Source organism: Chiloscyllium punctatum, chromosome 36, assembly GCF_047496795.1.
Source record: "Chiloscyllium punctatum isolate Juve2018m chromosome 36, sChiPun1.3, whole genome shotgun sequence".
Classification (NCBI taxonomy): domain Eukaryota; kingdom Metazoa; phylum Chordata; class Chondrichthyes; order Orectolobiformes; family Hemiscylliidae; genus Chiloscyllium; species Chiloscyllium punctatum.
In genome coordinates this window covers 68,608,503-68,625,337 of record NC_092774.1, presented here as the reverse complement: position 1 = coordinate 68,625,337, position 16,835 = coordinate 68,608,503, and the positions used below count along the sequence as shown (strand labels likewise).

The window sequence follows — 16,835 nt, the reverse complement described above, 5'->3', positions numbered from 1 at the left end:
ATGGATACAAGAAATGACATTGTTGGATACACAGGTGAAAACCTTCTACCTACCACGGCCCGGATTCGATTTCCGGGCAGGTAAGAAATTTTCAGGAGAGTTGTCAAGGCATGTCCGCATCTCCCTGGTCGTCTAGTGGTTAGGATTCGGCGCTCTCACCGCCGCGGCCCGGGTTCGATTCCCGGTCAGGGAAGCTATGTTCAGGGGGTTTATCGGATTCCTGTTCTTCTTAAATGCTCTGTCCAGTTTTTTTTAAATTGATCTTCGTAGTTCCTGGGTGCTGCAGCGTGCAGTGGCTCGTTGAAATAGTGTCCTGATGCAGATTTGTTAGTGTGTGTCGGGATGATTGCTTCTGCAGTGAAGTTCTTGGTTCGCGTGCGTTGTTTTCCTGTCGACGCTGTTTTGAATTTACCATTGACTGTTCGCTGTACTGTGACATCTAGAAATGGCACTTTGTTGTTGTTCTCCTCTTTTGTGAATTTTATGCCAGTAAGGAGATTGTTGATGGTGTTGTAGGTTTCCTCTAATTCGTTTCATTTTTTGATGACAAATGTGTCATCGCTGTACCGGACTCAAAGTTTGGGTTGGATCGTTGGAATGGCTATTTGTTCGAGTCTCTGCATTATTGCTTCTGCTCGGAATCCTGATGCTGCTGGTGGTATCATGGGTATTTCATTGATTTGTTTGGAAGGGCTTGTTACTGAATATGAAGTGGGTGGTAAAGCACAGCTCCACGAGCTTGACAGTGTTATCTTTGCTAATGGAGTTAGTGCTGTTTGGTGTTTGTGTCTTTGGTTCTTCGAGTAGTGTCTTCAGTTTTCTTTGGCCACGTTGATGTTAATGGATGTGAACAGGGCTGGTATGTCAAAGGACAACATTATTCCATCCTCTTCTATCTCAGTGTCTTTGGTGTTCAGGAATTCTTGGATGGAGTAAATGGAGTGGTGTGAATCTTCGACTTGGGGTTTTAGTCCTCAGTGGAGGCCTTTGACAAGTCTGTATATTGGTGTTCCAAGTCGTGAGACTATGGTCTAAGGGGGGGCTCCTGATTTAAAGAGGAGGAGAACAACAACAAAGTGCCATTCCAAGATGCCACAGTAGAGCGAACAGTCAATGGGGAGCTTCAAACTGGCATCTATGGAAAACCAACTCACACAAACCAAGTACTTAACCACAGAAGCAATCATAACAACACCCACAAACGAAGCTTCATCAGGACATTATTTCAGCGAGCCACTACACACCGCAGCACAGAGAAACTACGAAGAGCACAAGAAAAATACGCATATAGTGTATTGAAGGAGAACGGCGACCCAATAAACGCAGTCCACCGGTTTCTAATTGATGCTTTCAAGCTGACTTTAAAAAATCGGTTTGTCCCTCCATTCTTTCCTGTTTGTTTTGTGTGGGTTTTGAATGCTTTCCCAATCCTCTGACTGAGTATTGGAGTTGGGAGGTAATGTTGTGGCTGTACAGGACATTTTTTAGAACACTTTTGGAATATTGTGTGCAATTCTGGTCTCCTTCCTATCAGAAGGATATTGTGAAATTTGAGAAGGTTCTGAAGCACCAATGGGTCCACAGAGATGAAGAGGCCCTTCTGCTGCCCTGAGTGTGGGAAGGCCTTCAGTGATTCCTCTGCCCTGCTGACGCACCAGTTGGTCCACACCGGGGAAGGCTGTTCTCCGGCCCCAAGTGCGAGATGGCCTTCAGCAGTTCTTCCCACCTGCTGAGACACCAGTGGGTCCACACTGAGGAGAAGCCGTTCTTCTGCCCCGAGTGCAGGAAGGGCTTGCTCTCTCTTCCGACCTGCTGGCCCATTGGTGGGTCCACATGGGGGAGAGGCCGTTCAGTTGCCTAAGTGCAGGAAGGCCTTCATCAATTCCTCAGCCCTGCTGATGCACCAGTCCGTCCACACCGGAGAGATGCCATTCTCCTTCCCGAGTGTGGGAAGGGCTTTACCCGCTCCTCCACACTGCTGAATCACCAGCTGGTCCACATGGGGGGATGGGGGCAGAGGGGGGGAGGCCTTTCGGCTGCCCTGAGTGCGGGAAGTCCTTCAGCAATTCCTCCTCCCTGCTGAAGCACCAGTGTGTCCACACCGAGGAGAGGCCCTTCAGCTGGCCTGAGTGTGGGAAGAGGTTCATATTTTCCTGCAACTTGCGGAAGCACCAGCGGGGGCACCAGCGCTCCCAGCAATCAGATCCCACCAGTGACGCTGCCTTCAGTCACCCCAAAGGACTGAACCTCCTGCCAGTTCTGACAGTGGGTACAGTAGGAGAGTAGGTGGGCTGTTTTTGTTTTCTGCTGGACTGCAATTGCCTCCCCTACACCCCACAACCACAACTTCATGGTGGCTCACGGTTAGCACTGCTGCCTCATGGCACCAGGAACCCAGGAATACTTCCACCCTTGGGGGTCTGTGTGCAATTTATGGAGGGTAGGAAAATGGATCTGAGTGGGTTCCCCTTCGTAGAATCAGTGCTGATGTGTTGGGCTGAAGGACCTGTTTCCACTCTGGAGGAGTTCAACCATCATATGAGCTTTGTTTTCATTGGAAGCTGCTGCTCATTGAGCCAGGGACTGCACATTGCCAAATGAAATGATCCAGAGAAACCTAAGACCGCAAGACCAACGGAGCAGAAGTTAGGCCATTCGGCCTGTCGAGTCGACGCTGCCATTCGTTAGTGACAAAAGATAGTGCAGATGAGATTAGCTATAGTGTGGAAACAGGCGATTTGTCCCAACAAGTCCACATCGACCCTCCGAAGAGTATCCCAACCAGACCCATTTCCCTCTGACTGATACACCGAACTCTATGGGTAATTAAGCATGACCAATCAACATGACCTGAATAACTTTCGACTATGGAAGAAAACAGGATCACCCAGTGAAAACTCACGCAGACACTGGGAGAATGTGCAAACTCAACACAGACAGTCAGCCAAGGCTGGAATCAAACCTGGGTCCCTTGCGCTTTGAGGCTGCAGTGGTAAACACTGAGCCACTACATATTGCAACCCCAAGTTGGCAAGCAGGAGGTTGGGAGAATACAGCAAGCCAGGCAGCACCAGGATGTGGAGTAGTCAGCGTTTTGGGTATTAACCCTTCTTCAGGACTGAAACGTTGACTTCTCTTTGAGAAACGATTTACGGGATTGTTGCTGGGGATTGGAGGGTTTGAGCTACAGGGAGAGGCTGAATAGGCTGCGACTGTTTTCACTGGACCATCAGAAGCAGAGGAGGTACTTAATAGAGGTTACAAAATCATGAGGGGCATGGACAGGGTAATAGACAAGGTCTTTTCCCTGGGATGGGGGAGTCCAGAACTAGAGGGCATAGGTTTAGGGTGAGAGGCAAAATATATTAAAGGGCATCTTCTTCATGCAGAGGGTGGTACTGAAATGAAATGAGGTGCCACAGGATTTGGGTCAGATGTTGTCAAATGGGATTAGATTAGTTTAGGATATCAGGTCAGCATGACAAGTTGGACCAAAGAGTCTGTTTCCATGATGCATGTGTCTCTGACTACTGGTCCTGATGTAAGTTTAAAATAGAGTTCAAGTAATTTTGAATAGTTCAATAATGTTGAGCTCACCTCCTGAAAAGTTTCAAATGAATCCCTGTTTAAACATGTTGATTTGGACAAAGTATCCCATCAAGTTCAACACAAACCCAGAGTTGAAGAAGTCAGAAGTCAGAACACCAAGGGGACCAAAACTGATCACAATATTCCAGGTGCAGCCTCATCAACGTCCTGTATAACTACAACATAACTTGCCAACATCTATACTCAATTCCCTAACTGATGAAGGCCAGTGTGCTGAAACCTTTCGTCACTGCCTTGTGTACCGATGTAATCGGAGATATAGGACCTACTTTAAACTGATCCACAATCCTGCTTCTGGAAACACAGTGACTAATAGGGAAGGCAAAAGGGAGATTGGCCTTTAAATAGAGTATAAGAGTAGGGAGGTTATAGTGGAGGTTTTGATTGAGAGGGCAGTGAAGATTCAACCAGCTGACAGTGAATCTGAATCACATGTAGATCAGACCAGGTTCGGACAGCAGGAAACCAGATAAGTTTTTACAACAAACCACAACGATTTCATCATTAGACTCTGAATTCCAGATTTATATTGAATTCAGATTCCACCATCTGCCGTGGCAGGTTTTGAACCCAGGTCCCCAGAACATGACCTGGGTGAATAGTCTGGTGACAATAAAGTCGGCCATCGCCTCCCCTGAACACATTGGCTCATTGTGTTTGGAGGTAACAAAGGAGCAAGAGGTTTCAGCAGCTGCTCAGTTGTTGATATTACACAAGGGAACATCAGCACTCTCAGTAATGGCACATACTGAAGTCGGTGTCCTGTATCAGAGGTAAGGGCTCGGGAACCAGAAGAAGTAGGAACAGGAATATGCCATTCAGCCCCTTGAGCCTGCTTCTCCATTCAGTAGGATTCTGGGTGATCTGGCATTCCCCACATTCACTTTCCTGCCCTTTTCTTGCAACTGTTCATCCCCCGACTCTTCACGAATCTATCGATCCTAGTTTTAAAGTGACACGAAGACTGTCAACAGAGTTACTCGGGCGGGGGAGGGACGGGGGGGCGGAACGGGGTCTCAGTTCGAACTTGGGGACTAAAACAATGGCTTCACACTTCACAATATTTAACTAAGGGAATAGACAAGAGACAATAGACAATAGACAATAGATGCAGGAGTAGGCCATTCTGCCCTTCGAGCCTGCACCGCCATTCAATATGATCATGGCTGATCATTCCTAATTAGTATCCTGTTCCAGCCTTATCTCCATACCCCTTGACTCCACTATCTTTAAGAGCTCTATCCAATTCTTTCTTAAAAGAATCCAGAGACTGGGCCTCCACTGCCCTCTGGGGCAGAGCATTCCACACAGCCACCACTCTCTGGGTGAAGTAGTTTCTCCTCATCTCTGTCCTAAATGGTCTACCCCGTATTTTTAAGTTGTGTCCTCTGGTTCGGCACTCCCCCATCAACGGAAATATGTTCCCTCCTGCCAGAGTGTCCAGTCCTTTCATAAGCCTATACGTTTCAATCAGATCCCCTCTCAGTCTTCTAAACTCAAGGGTATACAAGCCCAGTCGCTTCAGTCTTTCCGTGTAAGGCAATCCTGCCATTCCAGGAATTGACCTCGTGAACCTACGCTGCACTCCCTCAATAGCCAGAATGTCTTTCCTCAAATTTGGAGACCAGAACTGTACACAGTACTCCAGGTGTGGTCTCACCAGGGCCCTGTACAGCTGCAGAAGCACCTCTTTGCTTCTAAGATGTTTATGGTTATCCAATGCTGGAAATTGGGCAGGCATTCAGAGGAAATTATTGGTAAATTATGAATGACAGAGGAGTCGGGAGAGAAGTGGTGTTCAGGCACAGTTGGATATCATCAGTACAGATGCCAGCACCAGCAGCTCCGGTTAAACAAGTCAGAACGGAAGACGCTAAAAGCGGGCCCTCCCAGAGGATAGAGTGATGCTGTAGAGGATCAGTACTGTCATTAACTCTGATCAAGGCTGTCCTCAGGTCGACGAGGAAATGTTCATCCCTATCACCGTTAGAAAGCATGTCAAATATGACCATGATAAGAACTGTTTCAGGGGTGGAAACCAGACTCGAGGTCTTTAAACACAAAATTCTGGAAGAGATGTGAATGGCTAATTCAACAATGTTACATTCAAATCAACATTTCCATTGGTGCGATAATAATAGAAGTGTTTTGGTTTTTATTTAGAAGATTCTCAGCAACACTGAGTAAGAAGCAACAAATTTAAAACAACAAATACTGCAATTGCTACAATGTACCTGTTCCCAATAGGGGGCCATCGGTGTGAAATTAACTTTCTACAAGGGGCAATATTGGAAAGGAACTACCCAGTTCATAGCTATAAGAGGGGAGACACAGACTGCTTGACACAAACATATAATGGGCGGGAGGAGGCCACCCGGCACTTCGAGACTTCAATAAGATCATGGCTGATCTGAATTCAACCTCAACTCTACATTCCAACACATCCCCGACAATCTTTCATCCACTTGGTTATCAAGAACCTATCTACCTCTGTCTTAAAGATTTTGAACCCACTGCCTTTTGAAGAAGACACACAACCCTCAGAAAGAAAAGAAATCATCCTCAGTTTTGTCTTCTACATTTAAAATATGACCGTGTACTTTCAGATATTTAGATAGGGACACAAGCTGCATTAAAGTAATACCTGTGGTACACTTAACAATGTCAAAGTCCTTCACATGAACATAATGAGAATTCCTTTAAACATCACAAGACCGGAGCACTGATTAGGACAGGTGACCAAAGACTTGGTCAAAGGGACAAGTTCAGGGCAATCTTTTAAACAGGTTCAATTTCCCAAACATCAGAGGACAAAGACGTGAACAGCAAACACAAAATAGCAAAGAATTGGAACAACAGTGTAGTCCTAATGTCGCAGGATGATTAATCCAGGGAACATGAGTACAAATCCCACCACAGCAAGAGGTAAGATGTGAATAATTCAAATCATAAATGGGGAACACAAAGTTAGTCTCAGTATGGTATCGATGGCACTGACGTCAATTGTCCTAAAAACCCATGTTCACCAATGTCATTTCAGGAGGGAAACTGCCATCCTTGCATGGTCTAACTTACATGTGACTCCAGACCCACAGCAACATGGGTTGACTCTTAAACTGCCCTCTGAATTGGCACAAGCAAGACACCTTTCACTTAGGGATGGATAACAAACATCAACCTTGTGAAAGTGTCATAACAGAAATTACTGTAGAAACTCAGCCAGTCTGGCAACACTGGTGGAGAGAGAGAGAAAGAAACAAAGACAATATCCTGGCTTGAGTCCAGAACAGTTGTGAAGAAGGGTCACAGCACTTGAAATGCTAACTCTGCTTCTCTCTCCACATGTGCTGACTGTCCTATTGAGTTTCTCCAGCAATTGACGCATTTTTGTGTTTCAGATCTCCATCATCTGCAGTTCTTCATTACACTGACGAAGGGAAGCTCAAATCCCATAAAAGGGTAGAGCAGAAGGGCTCGAATTAATCAGCAAGTCTGGCACCAGTTATGGAGATAAAAACAGTTAGTACTTCGGGTCATTGAATGATCGTACATCAGGGAAAATCTTTTGGGGAAGCTGCAAGAGTAAAAGGCACTGGTGTGACTTCAACATCTGGGAGAACTCTCTCAGCCTTGGGGGTCAAGCTGACTCAGCATTCTGGTCATGCTTATTACCTGTTAAATTCTCCATTTGTTGTTCTTGTTATATTTCTACATGGTTGACACATTCCTATGTTTTAAAATGAAATTCCAGCAGACAGGAATTTTCCATGTAAGTAATCGTACATTAGAGTGTTTTTAACGTGAATATAACTTTTAAACAGAAAGTATTTATTCATGCATGGGGTGTGGGCATCGCTGGCAATGCCAGCATTTATACCCATCCTTAACCACCCTGTGGTTGGTTGGAAAAGTGCATGAAGGTGTCTGAGATTGTCTTGATCAGCACAGCAATCTCAAAGTTGGGTGTGCTCAGGTAGAAGTACCCTCCACTCCCACAGCCAAGTCTGCATTCACTTCAATTATAGATGCCATCTAAACCTCTCAGGACAAGGACAGCATGGGATGACAATCAGAGTAAAGCTTCCTCTACTCTTCAATTGCAAGTGAAGCTACCTTAACACTGTCCCCAACAAACACTGCCAAGACAGAGATTGCATTGGGTTAGATACAGAGTAAAACTTCCTCTTTACTCCCCCATTCATACATTCCCAGGAGAAGGACAGCAAAGGGTTAAATAAACAGGAGAGCTTCTTCCATTCTGACTGACACTGGTTTCGTCCTACACCAATCCTCAAGGAAAATTCCGAACTGAAGTATTATCTGGTATTGAATTCACACATCCTAATGGGAATGACAGCAACAGAAAATCATGTCGTGACACACAGATAAAACACACACAATGTACAACAAAACTAGACTGTTATTGGAATCAAAGACATTTAAATGACAGGAGACAGAGTCCCTGCAGTGATCCGAATGTGAGCTGAATAATTTTCACACTTGAACAATATTCTCTGGGAATGCAACGTCCACCTCACTGCTGTCTATTCAGATCCTCTGCTCTCGTTCAGGCCTGAGTTGCGGCTGACCACATTGTGGCGTGGGGGTCAAGAGGTTAGAGAGTTAAGGTCAACTTGGATTGAGGGCATCCTTTGTCATGGCAATGAGGTCGAGGGTCGCTCATTTACTCAACTTATAATCGGGGACAAGGGGATGGGCTGGGCTTGTATAAGTTTGAGTTTAGAAGAAACAGATGATCCGATGTAGCTGTATAACATCTGGAGAGGACTTAATGTAAATCTAATGTCAACTCAATTCCAGCCAGAGATTAGTCTCTCATTTAAGATAGGAGAGTTTTGTTTTTCTCACAAGTGTTCCCGAGTCTTTGAAATTCACTTCTTTAGAGAGCAGCATGTGGTGGTGGCACGGTGGTTAGCACTGCTGCCTCACGGCATCAGTGACCTGGATTTGATCCCACCCTCGGACCGACTCTCTGTGTGGAGTTTGCACATTCTCCCCTTGTATCTGCGTTGGCTTCCTGTGGTGCTCTGGCCTCCTCCCACAGTCCAAAGGACGTTCAGTTGAGGGTAGTTTGACCATCGGAGATGCAGGGTTACAGGGATAGGGTAACGAACTGGGTCTGGGTGGGACGGTCAGTCAATGTTGACTCGATGGGCTGAATGGCCTACTTGCACGCAATTGGCCTATATCAATCAATAGTATGCACTTGCTTTATGGTTACCAACATCAAATTACATGAGTGGTTTTGGTTATTTCATCTCTTATTATCGTATTCAACCAACTGCAGCATCTTGAAACTTGCTTAATTACAATATCCAATATCTGCAGAGTACTTTTTTCTTTTTGTCAAGACCATTATCTTGAACTCTGACGTGTGACCTCCTCACTGCTGTCAAAGTTCTTTATTCGTCTCTACATTGTCATGTTTTTACTTTGTCGAATGTCTTCCTGGTATTTGCAGTTAAGACCCTACATTCTGCCCTCGTCAACATTTTCCCTTACAATTCTCTACTAAGGATTTCATGAAAAACCTCAGAGTGTGGAGAGACTGCGGAACTCACTACCATAGTGAATAGTTGGAGTGGAATACACTACAACTGAGGGTAAGCAACCCAATACAAATGAGTGTCACTGTCACCAGATTCACAACACAGTGAAATTAAATCATGCAATGTCCCTCAATTTCTCAACTGTCCCGAAACAGACTTGATGAAGAACAGATTTTGCACATCAACATTATAATTTAAGCAAAAAACAACAATTATAAATATGGCAAATTTTCTAGGCCAAAGTTAAAGAAGATAATCTCATTAATAGCAATTATTTAAACCCTTTGATCAAGTCCCCCACCATCTCAGAGACAGAGACTTAAGCGCCAAATTAAGAAAGAATGTTTTTTAAACTTACCAATTCAAGCAAACAGTTTCCAACAATGGATTGCCAAGCCTTTGTGCAATCTTTGGACTATGACTGTTTCACAGACACGTAACTGTAAATCTAATTTCAAAATCACTGATGAATGTGAATACACACACCAGTATTCAGCCATTTCTTACAGGCTGGGACTCATTCCCAGAAAGAGCCAACAGTTCTTTAACTGGACAGTAGAATCTAGAGTGAACAGCTCCTGGTCTCAACGGGGAACAGTGCCCAATGGAAGCAAAGTTGCAGGGGTGGGGGAGCACGACGGCATAAAACCAAAAAAACCGACCGTCTCTCCCACTATAAGCACTGTCAGAATGTGCAGAGGTTCAGTCCTCTCAGTGACCCAGAGCAGCTTCACCATCAGAATCAGATTGTTGGGAGCACTGGTGTGGTGCACAATGATGAGAACCTCCGCTTCCACTCGGGGCAGGTGAACGGTCTTTCCCCGGTATGGCCCCACCTGTGCCTCAGCAGGTGGGAGGAATTGCTGAGGGCCTTCCCGCACTCTGGGCAGGGGAAGGGCCTCTACCCTGTATGGACCCGAAGGTGGGATGCCTGGGTAAAACCCTTCCCACACTTGAGGCAGGAGAACGGGCTCTCCCCGTTGTGGACCCGCTGTTGACTCAGCAGGGCAGAGGTATCGTTGAAGGCCTTCCCGTACTTGGAGCAGCTGAAGGGCTTCTCTAATATGTGGACCCGGAGGTGGGTCAGTAGGACGGAGGAATAGCTGAAGGCCTCAGCATGCACTAGTTGGATGAAGGGTCTGTTCAATGCTGTCTGACTCTGTGACTGACCTGTACTGGTCTTAAAACCATTTTCTTACCTCCCCCCATAACCATCCATTTCTTTGTTGTTCAAAACTCAGATGAACTTTGCCTTGAATATGTTCAATGACCCCACTTCTGAACTCAATTCCTCTTCGTAATAGACCACTTGCCTTGCTCATTGCCTGCTGCATCTGCCCTACAACTGGCATTGACTGGGGTGGCGGGACACTGAGACCCCTTTGTACATCCATACATCATTCCTTGATGAAGGGCTTGTGCCCGAAATGTTCACTGTCCTGCTCCTCAGATGCTGCCTGACTTGTTGTGCTTTTCCAGTGCCACATTTTTCAACATTCACCTCTAGTCCACACTTTCTCCACATTCCAATATATCATCATTTAAACAATGCACTGTTTTTTTTTAAATACCAAAGTTTATAACTTCACATTGCGGCACTGCACTTGCCATGTGTTGCCAATTGAGACACAGACCTGACCGACTTCGGGAAGAGGCAAAAGACTGAGTTCTGAACAAAACCCGTAGCACACTCAAAACGTCGGCTCTGTTCACCTTTCCACAGATGCTGCTCGACCCGTTGGCTTTCTGCAGTATTCGCTGTGTTTGTTCGACACAAATGTTGCTTTCCATTAAAGAACTGCAATCCCTGTCCTCTGGTAACTGACCCTAGTCAGTGGCAATAGGTTCTTCTGATCATTAATCTGCCCATTCCCACCACGTCTTCTCCCATCATTGACAACAGCCCCTGGAAATATCCAGTTAACCTTCTTTGCTCCAAAATGAAAATTGCTCATCCCTGGACATGATGCATGTGTTACAATGGGGAAGAGGTTTTGGCAAAATATCGTCAGTTAGCAGGTGGAAAAATGTTCAGGAAGTAAAGCATAAATCCCAGTCTCCAGCTTTGTGAATCTTTCGAAACTTTTTGGGAAGTGGAATTAGAGGAGAATGAAGGATGAACTGTCCGACAGAGCAGAGACAGTCCAGACACCGTCCCCTTGTTTAAGAGGCTGATTGACTCTGATATTCTCGGGACATGAACTGGTCTGAGACATTGAAAGAATTCTCTGCACATGAGGAATTCAAACCCATTCTCGGCTCGGGGCCAATGAGAAAATTCGGGAAGAGGCAAAACACTGAAATGCTCGGAGGGCGATGGCCCCGGTGTAGGAGAGCTCGTTCCTCGTGACATGGATGTGCCTGCAGATGGTGGGATCAGGCTTTACCCATGTCTCCACTATGAATGTCCAAGTCTTTATTATGGAAAAGTAAAACTGATAGAAGACAATGGTAATTTTGGGCGGGGCGGGTTGAATTATGAATTGATTAGTAGATTCCTCAAAGACACTGTGCGGGTGGCTTTCGGGTCTGTCTCTGTGGCGCAATTGGTCAGCGCGTTCGGCTGTTAACCGAAAGGTTGGTGGTTCGAAATCACCCAGGGACGGTGTGTTTCCTGTTCTTGCTCCGACTGCTTTCTTGGCTCCGAAAGTGCACGTTTTTAATCGTTTCAGGAAAATGTTTCCCAAACGGAAATCTTCTCCACTGAGTTAGCACAAAGGGGTTTCTGAATTGTTTGAATTTCTAACGTGAAGAACTGCGGATGCTGAGAATCCGAGACAGAAAGCGAAACTGCTGGAGAAACTCAGCAGGTTTGGCTGGACCTGGATGAGGTAAAAAACGAGTTCTGAAATGTTGTCTCTGATTCTCTTTCCACAGATGCTGCCTGACCTGCTAAGTTGCTCCTGTAATTTCTATTTTTGTTTTTAACTGAGCATCCATTTCATCTTTCGGGATGGAACACGTAGACTCGCCATTTGCAGATATTTAACCCTTTCGAAACCTGTGAAGTGATTGGATTCAAACAAACTCTGCAATGATTCACACTTTCTCAGCTCCACAGGCAGAGAGACCTGGGAAATGAAGCTGTCATTGTGGTTCTGTATTGATGGGCCGAGTGGTGAATGCGATGGACATGAAATCCATTGCGGTTTCCCCACGCAGGTGTGAACCCTGCCGACTACAGTTGAGAAGTGTCGTCAGAAAGAAAGGGAGATTGCTCCACGGTTTTTTTAAAGAAGCAAATCAGTGGAGTGTTTGAAGTATTTCAATCACATTGGGACTGGTCGGGAATCTGTAGCCCACTGTCTGTCAACGTGTAAAAAAAGCAGATACCCACAGAGTTGCTTTTGAGGCGATGAGCCAAGAGTTTGGAAGTGAGACTTGAACAGTGAGGTGCTTGAAATCGTGATCGAAGTTAAGCAGGCACCTGAGGACAAAGGTGTTTTATTTGCCAGTGAAAGATACTGCTTCACAAAGTTGGGACGATGGAAGGGAAGCAGTGACGGTGATTATCTTTGGCTGTTCCTATTGTGAATGTTCCCATTGCTGCGCATGTCCGTGTTAACGTCAAAACTCTGAACCATGGTGACGTCAGATCCGCACAGTGACAGAGGCAATGGATGACGCATCTGACTCCACCTACCTGTTTGAAATGCAGCTCACAGCTTCTTCACACACCCCAATTAATCTTTCTCATTGTCCTGAAGCCGGCATACGGTTTGAATTCCTGATCTGCAGGAACGTGACTCTTTTCACTCTCTCGCGTCAGTAAGTGTCCCTGAGAACATCACGAGTCAAGTCATAGCGCTGTCAGAGGAGAGGAAGCTGAAATAGACCCACACACTGCTCATGGGCACATTTTACTTTTCCCAACTCACCGCCCCAACCACTGCGGCTGTTGGGAGTGGAAAGGGAACAAACACCAAAACCCAGTCTCAGCTTTGTATATCTTCAGGAAATAAGAAAACTGTTCATCCCTTCGGGTCTTCCATCCTGGGCTTACAGCGTTGATTTTGAATGGCCGTCCAGTCAGTGCCGATTCGTTTTGCCTAAAACAAATCTTCCTTATGTCATCCCAGCATTTCTTGCCACAGAGAACTGTGTGGCAGAGTTCAAGTATATATTTCCTTGTATGTTATTTTGTAAATAACATTTGTTTGCTGGTTGTTTGTATCGGGTATTTCAGGTTCATTAGCCGCTGTTTAAGTGTGTAGGTAAGTTTGTGGGCTACCATGATGCTGAGAGGGTTGAGTTGTCTGGACATCATTTCCCAGATGTCTTTAATGTAAAGTAATGTGCGAGGGTTTTGTAGACGTTGTGTCTGCTTGTGTCAGTTTGTTGATGTGAAATTGGCACACTGGGTTTATTGGGTAGGCAAAAGTGAGGACTGCAGAGGCTGGAAACCAGAGTTTCGATCAGAGTGGTGAGGGAAAAGCACAGCAGGTCAGACTGCTTCCGAGGAGCAGGAAAATCGACGTTTCGGGCAAAAGCCCTTCATCAGGAATAGAGGCAGGACGCTTCCAGGGGTGGCGAGATAAATTGGGGGGTGCTGGGACGAAGGTAGCAAAGAGTACAATAGGTGAATGGGGGTGGGGACGGAGGTGACAGGTCAGAGAGGAGGGTGGAGCGGATTGGTGGGAAGGGAGATTGGCAGGTAGGACAGGTCATGAGGACAGCGCTCAGCTGGAAGGTTGGAACTGAGGTAAGGTGGGGGGGAGGGGAAATGAGGAAACTGGTACAGTCCACATTGATGTCCTGGGGTTGAATGTATCCGAGGCAGAAGTTGGGGCGTTCTTCCTCCAGGCATTGGGTGGTGAGGGAGCGGCGATGGAGGCGGCCCAGGTCCTGCATGTCCCAGGCAGAGTGGGAGGGGAGGTTGAAATGTTCAGCCACAGGGCGATGGGGTTGATTGTTGCGGGTGTCCTGGAGATGTTCCCTCAAACGCTGTGACTTGACACTGCGACGGGGCTCCAGTCTCCCCACTGTAGAGGAGACCGCATTGGGAGCAATGGAATCAAGAAATGACTTTGGTGGAAGTCTTCGAACGACTGTGACCCGGGTTCGATTTCTGGGCAGGAAAGCAATTTTCAGTAGAGCTGTCAAGCTTCTCCCATGTCTCCCTGGTCGTCTTGTGGTTAGGATTCGGCGCTTTCACCGCTGCGGCCCGGGTTCAATTCCCGGTCAAGGAAGCAAATTTTAGTGTCTTTTTTGGCTACCTATTTTCCCGAAATGCGCTGTACAGTTACTTATTGGTCTTTGCAGGCACTGGGTGCTGCAGTGTGCAGTGGTTCGTTGAAATAGTGCTCTCGTTTAGATTTGTTTGCATATGCAGGGATGATTACTTCTGTCGCTGAGTACTTCGTTCGCTTGTGGTGTTTTCCTGTAGAGGCTGTTTTGAATTTATCATTGACTGTTCGCTCTACTGTGACATCTAGAAATGGCACTTTGTTGTGTTCTCCTCTTTTGTGAATTCTATGCCAGTAAGGAGATTGTTGATGCTGTTGTAGGTTTACTCTAATTTGTTTCATTTTTTGATGACAGAAGTGTTTCATGGGTATTTCGTTGATTTGTTTGTTGGGCTTGTTACTGAATATAAAGTGGGTGGTAAGGCACAGTTCCACGAGGTTGACAGTGCTATCTTTGCTGCTGAAGTTGGTTCTGTGTTTTTGTCTTTAGTTGTTCGAGTAGTGTCTTCAGTTTTCTTTGGTCACGTTGATGTTAATGGATGTGAACAGGGCTGTTATGTCAAAGGACAACATTATTCCATCCTCTTCTATCTTCGTGTATTTGGTGTTCAGGAATACTTGGATGGAGTAAATAGAGTGGCATGAATCTTCGACTTGGTGTTTTATTCCTCAGTGGAGGCCTTTGACTAGTCTGTATATTGGTGTTCCAAGTCGTGAGACTATGGCCTGAGGGGGGCTCCTAGTTTGAAAAGGAGGAGAACAACAATAAACTGCCATTCTTAGATGTCACAGTACAGCGAACAGTCAATGGGGAACTTCAAACTAGCATCTACAGAAAAACAACACACAAAAACCAAATACTTAACCACAGAAGCAATCATCCCAACACCCACAAAAGAAGCTGCATCAGGACATTATTTCAACGAGCCACGACACACTGCAGCACAGAGAATCTACGAAGACCACAAGAGAAATACGTATATAGTGCATTTAAGGAGAACAGGTCCCCAATAAACCCAGGCCGCCGATTTCTCATTGATGCTTCCAAGCTCACTCTCAAAAATTTGGTTTGAACCTCCATTCTTTCCTGTTTGATTTTTTGTGGGTTTTGAAAGCTTTCGCAATTCTCTGACTGAGTATTGGAGTTGGGAAGTTATGTTGTGGCTGTACAGGACATTGGTGAGACCACTTTTAGAATATTGTGTGCAATTCTGGTCTCCCTCCAATCAGAAGGATATTGTGAAATTTGAAAGGGTTCTGAAGCACAAATGGGTCCACAGAGGGGAAGAGGCTCTTCTGCTGCCCTGAGTGTTGGAAGGCCTTCAGTGATTCCTCTGCCCTGCTGACGCACCAGTTGGTCCACACCGGGGAAGGCTGTTCTCCGGCCCCAAGTGCGAGATGGCCTTCAGATGTTTTTCCCACCTGCTGAGACACCAGTGGGTCCACACTGAGAGGCCGTTCTTCTGCCCCAACTGCAGGAGGGGCATTGCTCTTTCCTCCGACCTACTGGCCCACTTGAGTGTCCGCATGGGGGAGAGGTCGTTCAGTTGCCCTATGTGCAGGAAGGCCGTCAGCAATTCCTCTGCCCTGCTGAGGCACCAGTCCATCCACACCGGGGAGAAGCTGTTCTCCTGCCCCGAATGTGGGAAGGTCTTTACCTGCTCCTCCACACTGCTGAATCACCAGCTGGACCACACGGGGATGTTGTGGGGGGTGGGGGGGGTGGGGGGGGGCAGTGGCGGAGGGGGGAGGCCATTCTGCTCCCCTAAGTGCAGGAAGGCCTACAGCAATTCCTCCGCCCTACTGAATCACCAATGTGCCCACACCGGGAAGATGCCCTCCAGCTGGCCCGAGTGTGGGAAGAGGTTCATGTTTTCCAACAACTTGCAGAAGCCCCAGCGGGGGCACCAGCGCTCCCAGCAATCAGATCCTACCATTGATGCTGCCTTCGGTCACCTCCCAGGACTGAACCTCCTGCCAGTTCTGACAGTGGGTGCAGTGGGAGAGTAGGTGGGCTGTTTTTCTTTTCTGCTGGACTGCAATTGCCTCCCCTACACCCCACATTCACAACTCCATGGTGGCTCAGGGTTAGCACTGCTGCCTCATGGCACCAGGAACCCAGGAATACTTCCACGCTTGGGGCTCTGTGTGCAATTTGTGGAGGGTAGGAAAATTGATCTGAGTGGGTTAGTCTTCGGAAGATCAGTGCAGATGTGTTCAGCTGAAGGACTTGTTTCCACATTGTGGGAGATCTACGATCCTATGAGCTTTGCCTTCAGTGGACACTGCTGCTCATTGAGCCCGGGACTGCACATTGCCAATGAAATGATCCAGAGAAACCTAAGACCGCAAGACCATCGGAGCAGAAGTTAGTCCATTCGGCCTACTCAGCCATTCGTTAGTAACAAAGGTATTGGATGAGATTAGCGACACTGCAGAAACAGGCCATTCGTCCCATCAAGTCCACACC

General features: G+C 46.6%; 1 protein-coding gene and 2 non-coding genes across 3 annotated transcripts in view; 2 read left to right on the top strand and 1 right to left on the bottom strand.

The window, feature by feature from the left end:
- LOC140460632 (uncharacterized) overlaps positions 1-16,835 on the bottom strand; it is a 1,198,404-nt gene that overhangs the window by 244,550 nt on the left and 937,019 nt on the right. The gene's annotated exons all lie outside the window — the stretch shown is intronic.
- Positions 122-193, top strand: trnae-cuc (transfer RNA glutamic acid (anticodon CUC)). The gene has a single exon. It is a non-coding gene; the product is annotated as a tRNA-Glu (tRNA).
- Positions 11,711-11,784, top strand: trnan-guu (transfer RNA asparagine (anticodon GUU)). Its single transcript has one exon. It is a non-coding gene; the product is annotated as a tRNA-Asn (tRNA).